The sequence below is a fragment of the Dipodomys spectabilis genome, unplaced genomic scaffold (genome assembly GCF_019054845.1).
Source record: "Dipodomys spectabilis isolate Male_0828 unplaced genomic scaffold, ASM1905484v1 ptg000327l, whole genome shotgun sequence".
Classification (NCBI taxonomy): domain Eukaryota; kingdom Metazoa; phylum Chordata; class Mammalia; order Rodentia; family Heteromyidae; genus Dipodomys; species Dipodomys spectabilis.
This window is the reverse complement of record NW_024871004.1, coordinates 3,244,610-3,266,602: the sequence shown is the minus strand read 5'-3', so window position 1 is coordinate 3,266,602 and position 21,993 is coordinate 3,244,610.

Sequence of the window (21,993 nt, the reverse complement as noted above, 5' to 3'; positions counted from 1 at the left end):
TAAAAGACACTGACAGGAAAATCTGGAACCGAGGTGGAAAGGAACTTATGTAGTCATCTTCACGACACCGACATCCCTCAAAGTCGACGGCATCGCTACATGGATCCACCATTCTCCTGCGAAGCCTGCAGATCCCATAGCAGATCTCATCGAGGACCCAGAGTGGCAAGTATCGCACACCAAAGACAATGCTTTAAAGCTCAAATTGACCTGTAAAAAGACTTAGTCATGAATTGGTTATTGATGTATACCTTACTTGGAAATTGTATTAGCATAGTAGTAAGTGCCGGCAATCCCCACCACCCATAAATTGGGTGGTAACAGATAAATGTTTCCCTTTGGCCATGAAAGAGGGACGTCCTTATGGTTCCCAGACAAGCTCACATTTAACTTGTATCAGCTTTCTGATGGAGTATGGGGAGGACCTAGGCTTATGAAATGTAGATGGAGACACTGGTATGTATGCCCAGGGGAAGGAAGGACTAGTAATTGTGGAGGACAAGAGGACTTTTACTGTAAGAGCTGTGACTGCAAAACAAGTACCTCAGGAAAATGCAAAGGAATGGGAGGAGACCTTGTTACACTTACCAAACCAGAACCTGTGGCCATCCAGTTTAATGGGATGCCTGTATGGAAACAAATTAGGGTCCCACAGGACTCTGATGATAGAGTGGATATTCTTTCACAGACAAGGGCAAACAAGCCCTAGTATGGAAATTAGGAAAGAGTTGGGGACTAAGATTTTACAGATGGGGAGAGACACATGATGGCATTCTCATAACCTTACAAGCAATTGCCACAGCCAGTTATTCCCCTTCAGCAATGGGACCAAACACAGTTTTAAAATCAGTCTCTGCCATAAAACCCAAAGCAGACAACAGAATGAGCCCTGAGTTATAGTGACCCCATCTCCTCCATAAAAGGGAGACCCCCTTAGGGAGAACATCCCTTTGCCAGAGGATTCCCTATGGCAGCTGTTGGTTCAAACTTACAATGTGACCAATCAGATCCGTCCTGATATTATAAGTTCTTCTTGGATGTGTTATGACATGAGACCTCCATTTTATGAGGGTATTGGAGTGGTACAGAATGTAACAAATGCTAAAACAAGTAAATCATGCAGGTGGGAACAGAAGGAAGCAAAACTTACTCTACAAGCAGTTATAGGACAAGGATTATGTGTGGGACGAGTACAAACTAACTTTACTCACTTATGTAATCAGACCCAAGAATGGATTCCAGAGGAAGGATACCTATTTCCTCCCCAAGATGTTTGGTGGGCATGTTCAACTGGCCTAACCTCCTGCGTCCACTTAGAAGTTTTTTAGGACTAACAGTTTTTGTGTCATGGTACAACATATCCATCCACTGCTCTACCATTCTCAGGAAGACATAATGATAAAGATGTCTTCAGCAAGCTATTGGCCCCAAAAACCTAAAAGAGAAATAATAACAGCAGTAACAATCGGGGCCCTAGTGGGCTTAGCTGGACTAGGAACTGGGGTGGCATCCGTAATTACTCAGAGAACATCTTACCCTAGCCTTCATGCTGCTATAGATGAGGATATCAAAAACCTGGAAAGCTCTATAGCCTACCTTCAAAAATCACATTACTCCTTCGCCGAGGTAGTGTTATAAAACAATAGGGACTGGACTTAATTTTCTTACAAGGATGTCTATGTGCTGCCCTCGGGGAAGAATTCTGCTTCTACCCTAATCATTCCAGAGTTGCAAAAGAGTCTTTAGCTAAAGTAAGAGAGGCACTAGCAAAACGAAGAAGAGAAAGAGAACAACAAGAAGGATGGTTTGAATCATGGTTAATTATGCCCCTTGCATAACCACCTTAATATCCACTCTGTTGGGCCACATTATCATTCTGGTACTTGTGTTCACAGTAGGGCCTTGCGTTGTAAATCAACTAGTGATGTTTGTTAAGGAACGCATTAATACCGTGCAGATGATGGTACTGAGAACAAAATATCAACTGATTCCTGACAAAAGACATAGTGCAGGCCCATAAGGACCATGATTGGCCCTTAAGGTGCCTATTAGAAAGTGGGGAATGAGGACCATAAAGCTTAAAGATGCACAATGGAGGCCTAAGTAACTCTAATATAAGCTAGCAATCATCTTGTGAAGCATGAATTACTAAAATAACCATGGGTTTGACCTAGAAATGACACAAAAAGAAAAACAATTCCCAGACAACTCAGACATAAATAATCCTTGGGAAAGACACAGGAATTTTCTACAGATGCATTGACCAAACACTGGGTGGCCATGCAGGACACAGTTACCCAGTGACCAGACAATCCTTCCTGTCAATAACATGTCAATAATGATATTAGCCAATCACATATGTATAGCTTAGTTTCCTTAAAATGTTAACCAATCATGTAATTTCTCATGTAAAACTTCCTTAAATTTGTTTTTTCAATACTATAAAAACTGTGCTGCTTATATGCTCGGGGCCTCTCAGTGTCACCGATTACTGAGTTCGCTGTGGCTCAAAGTGGCAGCACTAGTCTTGAGTAATAAATCTCAGAGACAGAACCCAGGCCCTGAGTTCAAGCTCTCTGAAATTATTCTTAAAATACTTGTTGTCAGGAATTCTTTAACTTGTCTAGAAGAATATTTTAAACTTAGGGATTTTTTTATTTCATGTTGTCAGCATTGATTTTTAAGATGTGCAGAGAAAAATTATTTATAGTCAGAACTGGATTGCATGGCTTTGTATTACGCATTGCCTCTACATCAAGAGATCAGCTGGAAAGCAGATGGCCAAATCCTGGCTGTTGGCAATGAAGATGGATATGTGTTTCTTTTAGTAAAGAAACAAACTTATGAAATAGTAGCCTTTATATATAATACCTTAATAGTTACAATAAAATAAATATTATTATTATTATAATTTTTTGTCAGTTGTGGGGCTTGAACTCTGGGTCTGGGCATTGTCCCTCAGCTCTTCAGCTCAAGGCTAGCACTCTACCACTTGAGCAACAGTGCCACTTCACATTTTCTGAAGTTGGAGATAAGGATCTCAAAGACTTTCCTCCCTGGCTTTGAACAGAGGCCCTCAGTTCTCAGCCTCCTTAGTAGCTCGGATTACAGGTGTGAGCCACTGGGGCTCGGCAGTAAAATTATTTTGAAAAAGAAAAAAACCCACGATTCTATACTTAAAAAAATCACAATCTGGCAAGTGTATCTGTAACATTGTTGTATCAAGTAACCTTAGGCAGCAATCATTTTTAGATCTCACTATGTCCTGTCCAATGCCAGATAATATTTCATTAATTTATTTTAATTTTTCCTAACAAAGTTCATTATGAATGCCCAACAGCACAATTTTATAGTGAGTATAAAGAATTCTTCAACATATTTCTTCCTTTTTTTTTTGTCGTGTGGCTTGAACTCTGGATCTGGGCACTGTCCCTCGGATGTTCAGCTCAAGGCAAGCACTCTACCACTTGAGCTACAGCTCCACTTCCGTTTTTCTAGTGGTTTATTGGAGATAAGAGTCTCACAGTCTTTCCTGTCTGGGCTGGCTTTGAACTGTGATCCTCAGATCTCAGCCTCCTGAGTAGCTAGGATTACAGGCGTGAGCCACAACACCGGGCCAAAATATTTATTTCAACAAACAGCATTTTGCCCTTAGTTTTTTTTTTTTAATTTTGCAAGAGCTGGGGCTTGAAATCAGGGCCTGGGCACTCTCCCTGAACTTCTTTTCCTCAAGGCTAGCTCACTACCAATTGATCCACAGCACCACTTCCATTTTTTCTGCTTACATCATACTGAGGAATCAAATCAAGTGCTTCATGCATGCGAGACCAGCACTCTACCACTAACCACATTCCCAGTCATTGGGTTCTTTGTTGTTGTTGTTGTTTTAAGATAGTATTTTACTATGTGTCCTTTTGTTGGTCTGAAACTTATGCTAGTCTCAAGTTAAATAAATCAGCCTCCCAAGTTCAGAGATTACAAACATTGACCATCATATTTAGCTCATGACTCTTTGTGAGAAAATACTCTTCTCAGATATAGAGTTATTCTGTCTTTCTTGGACTGTATGGTTTTTGCATTCAGCACTGTTAATCACATTTCTTGTCCTGGTATGTTTCCCCTTCTAGATCAATAGAAATATTCAGATTCTGAACTTGATGCTGATCATTGCCATCCAACAATATCACATTCTTATGAATAGCACTAGCTGGCCTCATGAACATAGCAGCCAGCTGGAGCTCAGCTATTTGATGGCTTTGGGCTCCATCAATGCAATCATTTCTGTGCACAAACTGAAAACTGTCATAGGTAATTTAGATTTATTCAATTCTGTTCTAACATACTTCCCATTCTCAGCTTTGTATGTTTTAAATTCTGTTAAACATTAATTACTATTTCCTGCCGTTCTCAAAAGTAACATATATGTTTTACTATAAAATTCATTCAAACATGCAAAAATGTTAATGTGGTTGCTGTCCACCAGTGGCTCATGTTTTAAAACCTAGCTACTTTAGAGGTCAAAAACTGAGGATTCAGGTTTAAAGCAGCCCATGCAGAAAAAATCTGAGATATTTCTCCAATTAAGAAACAAAAATCTAGACGTGGAGATGGGGCTCAAGTGGTAGAGTGTCAGACCAAGCAAGAATTATAGGTCTAATTCTAATTCCATTATTTTCTCATGGAAAACACACACACACACACACACACACACACACACACACACACACACACAAATCTATATTATCCTAGATTCCCCTTCTTGAGCAGTATTCAATGCCATTAACTTAATGCATGTTTTTTTCCAAATTATTATGGTAGGGGTTAAACTACATTTGTATTTATGATAATGTATTTTTTGTACTTTTTGTTTTGCAATTTTGTGTACTTATATGAGAGCACAGTGTTTTACGAAGACTAAACAGAAATCAATGTGTCGGTAAATAGGTAGGTGACAGGTAAACTGAAAGATGCAGAAAATACCATTGAAATATTATTTCTCAAAGTTTAAATATATATGCATATGTATGTATTTAAAATTTCTGCCAATATTTTATTTCCATTAACAATTATCTATTTGTTCCATTATATAAATTTAACATATTGTATGTTTGATAGTAGATTAATATTTATTGAATTTCTTTCCTTTGGAGACCAGGTTCTGCAGTGTAGACCAGGTTTCCTCGCCTCCTTATTCTCCTGTGTCAGGTTCCTGAGTATTGGCTGGCAATACCATGTGGTAGCATGTCTACCTATATTAGTTATATTTTGTTCAGTAGAATATTACTGTGAACAGCTATAAGCCATATATCGTCATGAGTATGAATGAATTTCTTGCGAAAATGTTATAAATAGTTATTGAGTGAAGCAAATTAGAGTAGGCATGCCTGTAATCCACCTAGGAGGATTGGTAGTTTAAGAGCGGCCTGAGCTACACAGCAAGTCCCTTTTAAAACAAAAAAAAAACAACAACAACTGATGAGCTTAGAAGAGGGAAAGTATTGTTAAGTGGAGTGATAGGAACATACAAAATTGTGTGTGTGTGTGTGTGTGTGTGTGTGTGTGTGTGTGTGTGTGTGTGTGTGTGTGTGTGTTTGTGCAGGTCCTAGGGCTTGAACTCAGCTCCTGGGCACTGTTCCTGAGGTGTATGCTCCAGTCTAGCACTCTACCACTTGAACCAAACTCCACCTCAAGCTTTTTTAGAGGACATTGGAGATGAGTCTGATCCAGTTTCCTGTCCAAGTTTAGAAACTTCATACTCTTTTTTCAGCCTCTTTTGTAAGTAGTTTTATAGGCATGTTGTATGTATTACTGTTAAGTAATATAGTAAACATCACGCCAGTTTACACCTTCCAGCAGTATTTGAGTGTTGCACACACACCTAAGATAAAACTTGCTCCATGTTTGATGACATCCAGATCTCATAATCCCGTGAGACAAATATTGTTATGCTCACTTTACATGAGAAGAATTTGAGATCCAGAGAGTTTAGTTAATTTTGAGTCCCCAGCTAGTATACAGTGGAGCCTGTATTCAAGACCAACTAGTTTTGATAATTTCAGAAAACATGGAGTCATCATGTGGTCTAGTCAACATGTGTTCTAGCAAGTAATGCTCTTTGCAAGTACAGTTCTGTGCCTGACAGATTACCTTTCTCTCTCTTTAACTGTTTGCACACCCTTTCATAAGCTAGGGACAGCACAAGTGATGAGAAGAGCCATTTTTGATGGGGAAATTAATAATGGTGATTGACCTTGGTATCACATACATATTAATCTGATCTTCCATTTGAGTTATGCTTCCAGCAATATATTTCTGTTTTTTTTTCTTTCATGTTATTATTATAAAGGCAAGTTACACAGATGTTATAGTCATATGTCATGTATGGATATATATCTTTTTTGAAAGGTCATCCCTTCCCTTACTCCTCAATTTTTCTCTCTCACTGGTTTGGTTTTATGAAATTTCTCCTCCTCCTCCTCCTCCTCCTCCTCCTCCTCCTCCTCCTCCTCCTCCTCCTCCTCCTCCTCCTCCTCCTCCTCCTCCTCTTCCTCCTCCTCTTCCTCCTCCTCTTCCTCCTCCTTCTTCTTCTTCTTCTTCTTCTTCTATTATTATTATTATCATTATTATTATTGTGCTGTAGAGGGTTTAGTTAGATTCATTTGCTGATGATTATATTTGTCTTTGTTTTTGTTTTAGTCAATAATGAGGCTTGAACCCAGGACCTGGACACTCTGTCTGAGCTCGTTTGCTGAAGAGTGGCACTCATATTGAGCCACAGCTCTACTTCCCTAAGTGCATTTCTTTTTGGACAATGTTACCCTTTCCCTCCATCTCTTCCAGTTTTCCCGTCCTTCGCCACATACAAGTTGTATAGGTCATTTTCAAATTAGTACCAATTGAATACTACTGTTGAACATGTTCATCCATTTTCCCTCCTTTTCTATGATGCCTTTAACTTCTCAAAGAGAGGTAAATTTAAAAAAAAATGAAAGAAAATAAAGAAAAATATCATCTTGTTTCTGTTTCCTGCTCACTGGTTATTTTTTAGATAGGGTGTGTGTGTGCGTGAGTGTGTGTGTGTGTGTGTGTGTGTGTGTGTGTGTGTGAATACTGGGGCTTAAACTCAGGAAGCTGACCATTAGCTTCTTTACTCAAGGGTAAGTCTACGACTTGAACCAAATTTCCACTTCTTCATTTTGAACAGTTAATTGGGGAACAAAGTTTCACAGGTTTTTTTCCTACCTAGTCTAGCTCCAATTCACTTTCCTCAGATCTCAGATTTCTAAATAGCAAGAGTTACAGGTGTGAGACACTGATGGTGTTATGCCTACCTTCTTTTTGTTAAGTAGTTGAAATGTAAAAGACAGTTGAAACCATAGTAGAAAAGAAATCAATTTAACTTTCCCAACTTCATCAACTTTTAATATTTTGTCACATTTGGTACATACAGAAAACCATTTTTTTGTAAATGCTCCTGCAATTAGGTTTTCAACTGGGTTTTCCTCATGATGAACTTAATTTTATAGCTTTTTATCTACTAAATATTGATGAGAATATGTCCAGAGGGCATTATTGACCTTTTGTTGGCTTTCAAAAGGAAATTGTGCAAGCTAATACGAGATAAATTTGTGTGCAGGACCCCGATGATATATCCACATTCTTAACCAGAAGACAGTAGAGCCTGTTACAAATCATCTAGATCTGACAAAACCCTGAATCAGGCCTTGTTACCACCTTCCTGTAGTACCTCTTAGAGTACAATCCTGACACTCCAGTGACCATGACAGAGCCCTGCTGGACGTTCTCAGGACACAGCCGAGGTCACCAGTCAGGCGTGGCACCTACAGTGTGATGAGAGATTGTTGACTGCTTCCTATGATGGAACGACACAGGGAATGTTAGGTCCTTAAGCTGTCATCAGTCCTGAGGGCTCCTCATTTAGCATTCAATCCTAAAATTTAAGAAGACATCAAACTCTCTCTTCTTTGTACCAGTTGTGGACCTATTATTCTGCTGCTGTCATCTTCTGTGGAAAGAGCTCTATAAGCCATTTTGCTTATTCTAGGCCCTTAGGGTAATTCTGGCTTTTATACTTAGACAAAAAGAAATGCACTGATAAAAAATAGCAAACAACATTTTTTCTAGTCTAGTTATTACCCAAATATGTTTTCAAATTCTACCAATAATTCTTATTAGTAAGAGGCACTTAATAGCAATCACTTTCTCAAACTCCTAAGTTCCTCAGTGAGCTGTGTGAGAGAAACCAAAGTAAGTGTTAGGCGTTCTCCAGCTTAACTTCTTGGCCAGGCAGAAGTGTCTCTATGATTGGCCTCCAAATTGAACATAGAATACTTCTTATACCTTAGATTACATGTCCAAGCTATACATACCAAAGAAAGCTAAAGACAAGATATTAATCTGACTTGGGAACAACGCAGATCACAAACATGTATTCTAAGTAAACAGAAATGAAAAGAAATTTTCCTTTATTCATATAATACAATTAAAACTGCTACTTTTCTCATTATCACTTAATTATGGTTATAGGTACTTAGTACTAGCTTCTTGAAAGTCCTAAAAAATCTCTTTGACATGAACTCAGAAGCTGATAAGCTTGAGATTTTATGAAAAAAAAACTTTTATTTTTATATTTCTAAAAATCTATATTATAAAGCTGCTGTACAGAGGGGTTACATTTACATCAGTAAGTTTTATTTCTCATTGAACATTGTTACCCACTCCAGTGTTTTTCTCCCTCTGTTCCTTCCCTCCACCCCCCACCCCCACCATTACATGGTAAAGTTAATTTCTGCCATAGTGTCCTGTGAATATCATTGTTGCAATGGGTCAGCTTTTGTACTTCTTTCAATATTTTGTTATTTCCCTTCCCTTCCCCCAATCAGATAAATGCATATACAGGATGCAGGGTACCAGAATCAAAGACAGGAATTGCCATGGATAAAACCAATAGGAAAACAAAAATGAAATAAAGTAAGAAGAAAGAACTAGCTTCAGTACACTATCTACATCAAGCTTGACAACTAAATAAAAGATGACTTGCTGTTTCTATGTCTTGGAGTTCATTTCAATTAGCATCATTTTGTATGGTCATATATATGCTCATAACTCTTGAGCTATTATGATCCACTTTCAGGAATAACAGGCTAATGCTAACCATTGCAAATGAGGGAAATCATAGAGTTCATGTTTCTTTGGGCCTGCCTTGCTTCACTTAATATGATTTTTTCCAAGTCTTTCCATTTTCTTGGAAAAGGGGCGCTGCCATGTTTTCTGATAGAAGCATAAAATTCCATTGTGTAAATATACCACATTTTCTTGATCCATTCATCTATTGAGAGGCAATTGGGTTGGATCTGTATCTTACCTATGGAAAACAATGCTGTAATGAACATAGTTCTTCTGGTAGCTTATTGTACCATAGTTTGAGATCATTTGGATAAATGCAGAGGACTGGGATTGTTGGATCTCCAGTAGGAAGACCCCTACTCAGGCAGGCAATCTCACCTAGTCATCCAGAGTGACAGCGCCCACCACAACAAAGTTGTTAACAAAGAAGCAACTTTATTGAGAATGTTCCTACACTGACCTGTCAGGGCCACAGCACAGGCTCAGGAGCTGATACTGCGACCCCTAGCAGCCCACGTACTTTGTTTTTTAAAGGCAAAATTCAGGAGGTCAAGCCTGGTCAGGCAGGGTGACCAATGAGATTGTCACACACACAAAAGATTGCACAGTCATACTAGACCACACACAGGTAGTCAATGAAGTTACAATTTGTCACATAATGGATGTTTAAACCAACCTATCACTTTTGGTTTAAATGACTCACAAATTCAGTGAGTAAGGCGAAGCACACGCAAAAGGCAGAGTTTATGGTAAGCATACACAAAGGAGGAGTTTAGTGGAGTTTACCATAAGCACGTGAAATACCTGGAGTTTATGGTAAGCTAGAGATATTGCCAGTAGGAGCCAGATTGCAACCAATCTGTTTTATAGGTCAGGCGGTAACAGAACAATCAAGGTGGGTTAGATAGTTAAGGGGGGGGGGCATAGGGACATTCTTTCCATTCCAGGAACTGGGCTGCCTGGAGCCAAGGTCTAGTAAACCTTTTTTTAATTTTTTTTTCTCTAATATCCCTAAAACAAAGGCAAATCCTGTACCAGCTGAAGTCTCCTCTCAGGGCTTACTTCAGATCTTAGGGGAGTTCTGTTTAGTCTATTGAGCAACCTCCATACTGCCTTCCAGAGTAGCTGAACCAACTTACATTCCTACCATCAGTGTAGTAGTGTTCCCATTTACCCACATCCCCCCCCTCATCTGTTACTGTTTGTTCTCTTGATAATGGTCATTCTACCTGGGGCGAGTGGAATCTAAATGTGGTTGTGGTTTTGATTTGCATTTCTTTTATGACTAGTAATGCTGAGCATCCGCCTTCTCTTTCTGAGAGGCCACACTATTTCAGGTTTGCAGTGTCTCAACAGAGGCATAGAAACTTGTACTATTGTATGCTTTTTGTTGTACATTCACTTCACTTGGAGCTTCCAATTACTCCTATAACACATAGTAAAGGTTTATATTATTTCCCTTACTGAAAAAAACACCTATTTTCCAAAAGCATAGAAAAAATCCCTTTGTCACGGGTTTCAGTGAATTCTAAGGAAGATTCTTTACTGGGAAATTTTATTTGGTTGCTTGTTAGTTACATAACTTAAACACATGTGGAGTTTGGGGTTTCCCCACCAAATCTTCAACAAACCAGAAACTATGTTGCCTCATTGGATTTTGCTTCAAAAGTTACAAAATATTTTGACATATTTTTGATTTGATGTTTTGGAGGTTTTTGGCTTTTGGAGTGCTAGTGGCTAGTACTCAGGCTTGAACTGAGGGTCTGGAGCTCTTGCTTAGATTATTTTACTCAATGCTGTCACTGTGCCACTTGAACCACATCTCCACTTCTGGCTTTTTGCTACTTAATTGAAGATAAGAATATTGTGGATTTATTAGATTGGGTTGGCATAAAACTGTAATCCTCAGATCCCACCCTCCTGAACAACTAAGATTACAAGAATGAGCCAGAACCTGGATATACTGAGCTCTCTATGAGACTTAAAGAAGGGCACATAATTCTGAAGCATGTATGTATGGTTATGTATTTCAAAATTAGTTAGAAAAATACATCCTTAAAAAAGAAAACTATAGCCCTCTATGTGTGTGTGTGAATGTGTTGAGGGAAATGAGGATGTATCTACTGATTTTGAGGAAAGATTTCACCTAGGGCTTTTCAGACTGAGCTACGCTCTACAGAATGCTTGAGCCTAAAGGTGAGGTAAATGATGCCATCATCTCATTCATCTACATCCCTTGCTAACATATGCATATACTGTGGTGTTGTCATGAGTATTTCGTGTATGAGAGCCAGTACAGGGGCTTGAATTCAGGGTCTGGATTCTGTCCCTTAGCTTTTGTTTGTGATGCTATCAGTCTACCATTTGAAGCATAGCTGAGCTTTTTACATTTAATGTTTAATTGGTGGTAACAGTCCATTTTGCTCAGTTGGCTTTGAACTGAGTTTCTCATATCTCAGGGTTCTGAGTAGCTAGTTTTACAGGCCTGAGCTTCCAGTGCCTAGCATGTGATTAATACTTTCACAAGATACATGTTCACACAAATTCCTTGCATTGAAAAACGTCACTGTTCAGGCTGACTGACAAGTTGTGAGGAAACATGGTTGAGTGGATAAGTTACCAAATGGGCCTCTAGCCCCATTAACATCATTCTGGTCAGTAACTTACCTTTCATTAAGTAAGTACATATTTCCAATTTCACTCTGCCTTTGTTAACAGGAACTCATGAAATGTTTTTGATACAATTTTTAAATATTATATCCCAAACAGGAGATAATATATGAATGTATTTGATAATATTTCAGATGGGGGTGGTCTTTGTATCTGGATGTCTATGGGCAGAAGCTGTCCAACTGGGCTTCAGGCCCAGAGCTAATGCTTCCTGTCTGCTGGTTGCAGAGAAGAAGGTTTTCTTCCTGGCCAAGATTTGAATTGAGATCCTTTCATCTTAGACTTCTAAGTAGTAGGATAACAAGCATGAACCACCACCAACTGGCTTGCTTTAGAAGCATTAATTGCTTTCCATTCATTGCTTTTTTTCCTGGAAGGTTGATCTAGACAGGCTAATTGTACCTCATGATAAGGTGATTTGAATAATACCCTTTGCCTCTAGCATTTCTGAAACTCATTTCCTCAGTTGAGGGAAATGAATTGGTCTAAAGCCAATAGCATTTTCCTTCTGAGATGTTAGGTCGCTTATTTAAATCTCTTATCCTTTTCTTTGGCAAAACAATCGGGATGTTTATGTAAAAGCCTACTTCTTGAAAGTATTATAGTTAAAAGTTATCATGTGCACACTTTCATATAGTCTCTCCTTTTATAAACATATGTTACATGATTGGGTGGAAGAATGATGACTATTGAATTAATTTGATAACCACTCTAGAATTGTTCAGCTTTAATGCTTATTAACTCAAAGGATGATTAAATATATTCAGAATAGTGGAATGTGGCTACTACTCATTTTATATATGTGGAAAGATTATCAGAATTCTTATGATTAACAAAATATATCTTCAAATTTCCAGTGGTAGACTGCTATGCTACCTGGGAGGAGAAAATGGTGATGCCAGGGCTTTGAAAGCTGGTAATGAAGCAAAGTATCCTGGGAGAGCATTTTCTTTTCTTTTTTTTTATTATTGTGAAAATACCGTACAGAGGGGTTACAATTACATGCGCAAGATAATGAGTATATTTCTTATCAAGTATTGTAGCCTCCTTCTTTGTTTCCCCTTCCCATCTCTTCCATCCTTCCCCTCCCCCCCCACCCAATTTTCCCCGCCCCACCACCAAAGTTTTAAAGTTTGTTTTCGACATAACGACTTGTACTTCTCATTGTTGCAATGGGTCCAGCTGATGATAAAATTTCCAAGGTTCACACCAAATATATTGAATTACAATGCTAAGTGATGAATGACAGCACCAAATTTTATTTGTTGGGTTCTCTGTTTTGTGAAGTCCTGGGATTTGGACCTAGGGACCGAGTGATGTCCCTTAGTTTTTTCCTCAAGGCTAGTGCTCTACCAGTTGAATCACAGCATCATATCCATATTTTTTGGTGGTTAATTGGAGATCAGTCTTACCAAATTCCATCTTTGGGCTTGCTTTAAACCTGATCCTCAGATATCAGCCTCCTGAGTAACTAGGATTCCAGTTGTGAGCCACCAGAGCCCAGCTAGAATCACATTTTAAAAGTATTCTTTACTGAATCAGATGTACTACTGTTTTAGCACTTTGGTTCCAGTGGGCCATGTCAGATTTAAACTAAAATAGAACTTTTCTTCTTATAACCGGCAGCATCTAATATCTATCTAATTTATTCTTTATTCAGTTCTGATCTTTTTCTTCTTTGAACCTTTCCATTCTTATTTCACAAGCAAGCATGTCAGTGCTGTTTTCCTTTTCTGAGGAAGTCAGATCCATTCCCATCAATGGGGGATGTACTTACTGGTTTTACTGCCTGGAGTACCTGCATCTAGATAATTGCCTGGATGATGGCTCTCATATCAACATCCCTCCCCAATGTGAAGTTGTTGCCACAAAATCACCAATTTCAGGTCTTTGATATAGAGAAATTAACATTAAGATTTCTGTTTTTCTTTCCAGCATGAAATTGGTAAGGGGGGATCCACATTCACTTCTTTTTCTCCAACACTCTGTAATAGTGCCTAGTCCTTAGTGCTCAGGAGCCTTACATGTAGATCAGCCTTCTCCAACTCAATTGATCCTAGCTTCTGGTCAGGAGAGCTCTTCAGGCTAAAGTTTGATGGCTAGTAGTCATTCCCTCTCATACTTTGTGCCTTTTGGTGTTGTTGAGTGCACTTCAGGGCAAAATCAGTGCCTGACATCTATTTGCTGCTATGGCAAAGGTGGCTGTGCCATCATAGAAGTTATCGCCATTGTATTGTGAAGCTGTGTGAGGACACCCACCCCTCACAATTTCCCCAAGATATATGTCTCCTTTGCCCAGGAGACCATTCAACAATTCAGCACCCAAACAATCACCAGTTCCTGATAAATTCAGAGTATGTGTCCATTTCCTTTAAAAACAAAAGAAAAATTCAAGACATACCTTTGATGATTTGTCATTGAATTACTGAAACAGAGTATATAATTTTATGTATTTGTAGTCTTTGACCATCTCTCTTGAGCCCTTGCCATATTTCTATGTGTTTGCAACTTGGGAATGGAAAAAAGTTTTAATTCAATATAGTCAGAGACTATAGTGCAGAAGGCTCTTTTTAGAACCTTTTGGAGGGAATACCAACTTTCCATTTGATGTTCTACAGGTGGCCTTCTTGGTACAGGAACTGAGAAGACTGTCATAAGATCAGAGGCTTGTCCTGATTTCTACTGACTTTCCTCTGGGTTCGGGGCATGTGATCCCACTGCATATGTGTCTATTTGCTACACTGGAGTCACCAGGCCTTCTCTGAAAATCTAAGGCTTGGGGTAAGAAATAATAGAACTCAGAACCCAGCTTCCCATATCACTAGGATTACAGGCCTGAGTTTCATGGACTCAACTTTTTTATACCTACTATAGTCAGTTTAATAATACTCATTTTCATTATATTCACTTCATAGACAGATATATACAAATAAAAGTATATAATTATTCATCTATTTATAACCAGTGTTATATCTAGAAACACACAAATATATTCATATAACTATAATCAAATTATATCACTTCTTTCCCCAATAATATTTATACTAATATTTTATGCAAAAAATACTGAAGACTAAAAAGTTAAATGCCTTTGTAATTTGAAAAATCATATTCAATCTTATACATCATATAAAATACTATATATAACATAAAGAATATAATGTGTTTACATATAACTGATTTAATTGTCGAGTTTTTTCTTCCCAATTTTGTGTTTTTTCACATCTTTAAGCCTTCTGTTTTCTATTGATGATGGTTTATACTTTCCAGTATACATATCTCCTATATATTTTGTCAAATATTTTCAGACCTAAGTAGACTTTTTATATTATTGGAGCAAAATTTTTTTCCATATTCGCCCAAATCACAATGAAGATGTATACAGATTGGAACTCACTATTGGAAGAGTGTCCCAAATACCACTACAAGTATTGTGGCATTTATACCATTGATAGATTAGCTTTCTACAACATCTGATCTGCTATGTCCTAGATCTTTGATAGACACCTTATCACCCCATGCTGGCATGGCCTGGCTTCATTTCCACTCCCTGTGCATTTAACAGTTTGCATTATATCCAGTAGGATCTCTTGTACAGCCTCCTGTCACTCTGTGTTTTCCCTCCCACAGAACACGTATGCACGATGCTTCAGATTGTAAGTTTAAAAGGAAACATATTTAGGATTCAAGAATTCTAGAATATGTCAAAAACATTGACATTTTAATAAAGTTCAAAAAGTAAATACAATGAATCTTTTACAACAATCAGGACAAAAAGAAAAATAAGAATTTTCTCAGGAAGGGGAGAAGGAATCTCGAAATCTAGATTGGTCTCTAAGTTGCGTTCAGGCAGAAATTCTGCCTCAGAGTCCTCAAAGGGACTTCCTCATTAAAGACGACAGGATTATCTTCCTGAGTCCAGGTAGGGACAGATTCTAATTTCTCAATTAGAAATTGGATCCCCTGCAAGAGGACAGATTGTTCTGGGTATTCTGTGAGGAAAGATTCCCTGACCTCAACTGAATCTAGATTTTGGACCTCACTTTTTGTTTTTTCTGAAAATAGACCGGGGTCATTTTCCATTAGCATACATTTACCCTGAACATCATGACTTTTTTCTTTTGACTGGTTTGGAGCTGATCTAGCTGGATTGTGAAAATCAATGGGAAACATTCTGGATTGTCTTCTTCTTTGGTGGTATGTGCAGGTACACCTGCATCACATGTGGGTTTCAGAATCAGTGGGATGTCCACAGGAGTCAAAATCTACTTGTGCCTTTCTACAAATTGAAGAAAAAAAAATCCTCTACCTTCGCATGCTTTCTGAGATCAGTGATGGATTCTGATCTCCATCAGTCACCATAGACAACATCACTGATGGGTTCTTTATCTGGAGTTCTGCAGGAGCTGATCTATGATGATGCAAACCTGAGAATGGAAATAGGTACAGGAGTCTTAGAGTTGACCTTAGACGTTAAGGTGTGACTAAACTTCCATGAGGATCAAATGGGGGAAGCTGTAGAATTTGAGTTTGGACTGATAAGAAGGTAGGGTGTTTTAAATGAATGGCTACTTCCAAGTTCTTTCAAAAGGAGAACAGATATTACCTGGCATAGAATATCCATAAAATGAAATTTTTGCCAAGCTGGGGAGTACTAAGGGCTCTTGACCAATCAGGCCCATACCTAGATATGCAGGTTCCATCCCTACTTATGAGCTCTGAGGCATCTAAACAAGGTCTTCTTCCTCTTTCTCTTGGTCTCATGGATCATGGGTTCCTCCACCTAGTCCAGAAGAATATGTAAGCAGAAGAGCAGGTCTGAAGAGGGCATGTTGAGCTTGACATACTGTGTAAGTTCTTTCAGGGTGTCATGGTTCTTGGGTTCATAGAAATCATCTGGTTAGAGGTCCATCCACATAGGGAGTATGGAACAAACCATGCTGTGGGAAGATTGGTGACAAGGAAAATGAGAGCCCATCTTCCCCATTCTGAGTCTTGTATTATAGCCTCTGTCTGGCAGGACTTGCATGTTGGGAAATGGGAAGAAACTCCTGCAAGCAGGATGCTCCTCACAACCCACTTCTAGAAATTTCTCAAATATAATCCCCTAAAATTCTCCCTGTAATAGGAAGAAAATGTTGTTTCCCCACTGGATCGGACTTGCTATATATACACAGCCCTCCCTGTCATCCATGAAAGTCCAAAACCGCAAGCACATCCACAAATATGTAATCTGCTATCCTCTGAAGTGCCAAGCATCAACCCCCTGGTGAAAATCACAACTGGTGAGCAAAGAAGAAAGTTGACTTTGATTCAGAAACCTCAAATATACCAAGTTTTCAAGGACAAAACTTGTCTTTTTGCCAACTTTTTCAAGTGCTCATCTTCCTCCCAGTTACGGTAAAAGGATCTGTACCAATGGGAGGAGAATAGGAAGTTAACTCTATGCTTCTCCTTTTCTGAACTAACAGGACACACATGGGAATGGCTAAGTCCCACATGGTAATGTAAACATGACAGACAAAAAGTAGAGTTACGTCTATACAATTTCATGGAAATTCTGTGAGGATGCTTATATGCATCTGTCCAAATAAATACATCATGGCTCATGCCTCTAATCCTACTAATCAGGAGAGTGAGATCTGAGGATCACAGTTTGAACCCACTCTAGTTTGTAAAATTCTAAAGACACTTAACTTCAATTAACCAGCCAAACACCAGAACTAGACCTTGAGCTCAATTGGTAGAGTGCTACAAATTGGACAACACTCAGGCCCCAAATTCAAGTTCAATTTGCATCCTTTCTTCTGTCTATATTCCTTCAAAGACCTCTAAGATAGTGATTTCCTAGGTGAGGGTGAACGTTGGTTGCCACTGGCTCATTGCTTTAATCCTAGTCTCTCAGCAAGCAAATTGCTAAGCTTCCACTAGTTTATGAAGTAAATGAAATGTTCTGGCAGCCCAGTACTAAGGAATTAGCAGGGGAGTGCACTTCTTTGTCTCAAGCCACGTTCCTTTGATAAGACCCCAGTGAAACAGTCTCAAGTGGTAATTATTCCAATATTCTGCCAGGGGGTCTCTGTCGCGACCGCCTTGACCAGCAAGGAAGACACGACCCGGGATTCTTCTCCAAGCAGTTTATTCAAGAACCTTATCTGCAAGCTTCTCTTCTCCCCCCTCCCCCCCCCCGCACCCACTCTCCGGTTCTAAGCCTCCTGGATGGCCAATCCCAAGGTGCCACACGGCATATACTAATAGGGTCGCAAACACGGAAGCAAGCTAGTAGCCAAGCCATAGCCATATACAGAGTTGTTTTTCACAGAGAGCACTCGCCATCGGAAAGGCGGAAGGCAGAAGCCAGCGCCATTTTTGGTCACGGCCCCTGCAGCTCTCCACAGCTCCCCCTTTTTGTTTTATTAAGCGACAGGTAAGAGTAGAGGTTGGGCCTCTGTCTAAAACATTAATGAGAGGACCCTGCATTGGTCTTCGCCTGAGGGGCGCCTTCCCCAGTGACGACCAGGCCTGTCCGATGCCTTTTTTGCAGAGGTGGGATCTTGGGCATCAACCCACTTGCAACCCAACATGCTCTTCTTGGGTTCACGCCGGGAAGTGATTCCCAAGTGCAGTGCGTTTGCATTACACCCTGTGCTATTCCTTTAACGTGGCAAGCCACACGTAGGGGGACTGTCCAGCCTCAATGGCAGTGAAGGCCTGGACCACCATAGCCATACTCCTGCACTGCAAGCTCCTAATCCGGCATATGCACCACAGGCACAGCAAGATTACCAATGCCAGGATACCGATAAGGGAGCCCATTCCCGCCCACTCCTTCAAATGATCCACAGCTGTCAAAATCCAGGAGGAAACATCTTGTAACAGGGCATCATCCATCCGGGTGGAGTTTACCGCGACAATGGCTGATCGTAGCTGTAACATCAATTGGTTGAATTCCCCTGTCCAGTTGCCTAAAAGATAACTTGACCGTTGTTTAGACAAATGTGCTGCCTGGGTATAGTTATAATACTGAACAGGGGTAATACAAAGCCCTTCATATTTTTTAACACATCCCAGCTGAGCCAACTGCCACAGGATATCAACCTGCTCCTGCACAAGGTCAACCCTTTGATTTAACAGCATCAGTCCTCCTTTTAATTGTGCATTGGCCACTTGTAAATCCAGAGCTCTGGCTGTAGTAGCTGACAAGTTATTTAAAGTCTGAGCCGTCTGCACAGTATGTGACATGGCGACAGCGGCAGCCGTCACACCCGCAGCAGCCACAGCTATAGCAGTTACAATGGCCGCAGTGATGCCAAAATCTCTCTTATGCCTAAACAAGGTTACAGCTTGAGAAGCATCTACTGGCACAGGCACCCAACGCGGAATGCATGTAACTATAGCTAACGGATACTGAGAACTCCAGCAGGTAGCTTAATAACAGGTTTCATTAGTACAAGCACACACATCATCTGAGCATACAGAGGTGTTGTTAATTACCAAAAACACAAAAGGGGAAACCACACACACAGGGGTAGGCTGATAGCTAAATACCGTATAATTTTTACTAAAATGACAATTGGCACCCACAGTACGGGCAGTACTAGTCAAATTGCAAGTCATGTTTGCTATAAAAAAGTGACCCCCTTGCAGCATAACTATAGGCTCAGCCTGCAAGCAACTTCCATTAAGACCACATAACAGCCAATTATTAAAGGGATTAATTCCAGCCCTAAATAGTAAACTAGCATTGGACAAAACACTAAGGGAGAATGAAAAACGCTTAGACTCATCAGCCCAAACAACTTGTCGTGATTGGCAACCTGTCCAAGGCCAAGCCTCCCCCATACGGTCAGGCATGCAAAAGGGGGCCCATTTAGGTTGTTTTACACTCCACGTTGTCAATGCTTAACTTTAAGCTTTCATAATCTCTGCCTAAAACAGTACCAACAAATCCAGTAGCATTTGCCCAAACTTCAGTTGATCCTGGATTCTCATACCAATATCTAAAATAAGCGGCCGGGGAACAAGGCAAGCCTATGCAACTACCATTAAGGGTCGCATCACTTAAGCAAAAGCATAGCGTGCCCATCAAGCTAATATTTCTAGCTTCACCAACCCCGGCCACTTTTTTATCCTCTGGGTAAAATGGAAGGTTAAGAGTCTTATTTGTGGTGAAAAATCTAGGGAAAAGAGAGGTGTCATGTCTCACGGGCATGGGCCTCGGGAATGCAGACAGTATCCCCCATCTCACTACCGCTGTCCCTGTTGGATCATCAGGAGCTGTAAGATCAGCAATGCAATCTTTTGTTTCTTCCGGGTTCCGTTCATCTTGGACTCGCCGCACAAGTCGTTCAGGCACCCACACTGGATCCGAGCGATTCTGGGGAAAAACACAAACAGATCCTCATGCCCATACCAGTACGGGGTCAGGCCCGTTCCAGAGCCCCGTGGGCACATCCTTTCACAAAGCCGATCCTAAGGCTGAAGGGGTGGAACTGTTATGCCTATCCGCCGCTGAGCGACCAGCGTTATCCAAATTCAAAAAATTTAGGGTGAAAAGTGTCATGGCTATTCTTTGTCTTGCTGTAGCTATCAGGGGTCCAGCTCCCCCTTTTTGTTTTTGTAACATTTCCTTGAGAGTGCGATGAGCTCTTTCCACAATTCCTTGTCCTTGAGGGTTATAGGGCAGTCCATGCACCAGGGTAACACCCATTTGAGTGCAAAAGGAAACAAAGTGCTGCCCAGTATAGGCCGGACCATTATCAGTTTTTAGCTGTTTTGGCATTCCCCAGGCCGCCCATGCTTCCAAGCAGTGAGATATTACATCAGTAGCCTTTTCCCCTGGCAGGGGGGTGGCAAGTACAACACCCGAAAAGCTGTCAACAGAAACATGTAGATATTTTAAGCGGCCAAATTCAGGTACATGAGTTACATCCATCTGCCATACTTGTAAGGGTCTTAAACCACGTGGGTTAACTCCAAACGTAGGGGGCTTATGGTAAATAATACATCAGGGACACTCCTTTATCACTTGACGTGTATCTGCTCTAGAAAGGGAAAAGCGGCTTTGTAAAGTCCTGGCGTTTACATGAAATTTGGCATGAAAATCTTTTGCTAAGTCAACAGAAGTAGCATGGAGCGCCCACTCAGCACGAGTGTGTGCATCAGCTAGGGCATTACCCTTTGTCAGTGGTCCTGGGAGGCCCGTATGTGCTCGAATATGCATTGGAAAAAAGGGTTCCTTGCGTTGCCATATAAGGGATTGTAGCAGGGTAAAGGGAGCTAGAACAGAACTGGTAGCCTTTATTGTACCAACCGCTTCCAATATTTTTAAAGCATTTATTACATAGGCTGAATCTGATATTAAATTAAAGGGACAGAGGAAAGCTTTTAATACTTCAATTACAATCATCAACTCAACAATCTGTGGGTTACCGGGGACAAATTGATGCTGTACGGGGTCTTGGTTACCTGCAACGTATACCCCGCATCCCGTTTTGGAGCCATCCGTAAAAATATTTATAGCCCCTCTAATAGGCTTTCGGGCAGTTACATTTGGAAAAATCACTGGATGTTCCTTTACAAATCTTAGTAGGGGGTCTTTGGGCAAATGATTATCAATATCTCCTGTATCTCAAAATGGACCAATTATCAATAGTGGCACATAAAGTCTGAACTTGGTAGGCACTGTAGGGAACAATGATGGAGTGCGGATAAACTCCAAAAAATTGTAAACTCTGTTGAACTCCTTGTAGAGCTAAGCCGGCTACCGCCTCAGGGTAATACTCCAGCGCCTTTCCGGGGGAAAAATGAGAGTGTAACCACATCAACGGCCCCTTTTGCCAAAGTACCCCAGTTGGTTGGGTCTCAGTGGGAAGAATGCATAAATCGAAGGGTTGGCCATCTTGTAGCCTGTTTAAACAGGCGGCACTTAAAGCCTCCTCCACCCTTTTGAGAGCAAATCGGGTGCTCTCAGTCAGGTCTTGTGGGGAGTTTAAATCTACATCTCCTTTTAGCATATCAAATAAGGGTTTTAATTCATAATTTGGCAATTTTAAATACCCCCTTATCCAATTAATATCCCCCAACTATTTTTGAAAATCATTTAAAGTCTTTAAGTTATCTTTTCTCAGGGTCAATTTCTGGGGCATGATCGACCTGGGATGTATCTTGGCTCCC